Raw genomic sequence first — 316 nt, 5'->3', positions numbered from 1 at the left:
CATCCGCATGCCCTTTACTGTCCACATTCTTTTCTTTTTTTCTGAAGTGTCTCTCTTATTTCAGTTTATCAGTGTACAATGTAGTTGATTTTCATGTCCCTTTACCAATTCCTCTTTTCCTCCTCTCCCTCCCCCCAGCAACCGCATGTCTGTTCACTGATCTTAACAAGTTGAAGGAATTGTGATGGTTGTGTCTTGTTCCCTGACTCCCTCCCCCCCAGTTTGCTTCTATATTTACTTATTTTTAGTTTCCAGAAATAAGTGAGAACGTGTGGTATTTCTCTTTCTGTGCCTGACATATTTCATTTAATATAAA

This window comes from Galeopterus variegatus, unplaced genomic scaffold (assembly GCF_000696425.1).
Source record: "Galeopterus variegatus unplaced genomic scaffold, G_variegatus-3.0.2 Scaffold681, whole genome shotgun sequence".
Lineage (NCBI taxonomy): Eukaryota > Metazoa > Chordata > Mammalia > Dermoptera > Cynocephalidae > Galeopterus > Galeopterus variegatus.
Note: the sequence above shows the minus strand (reverse complement) of the source record.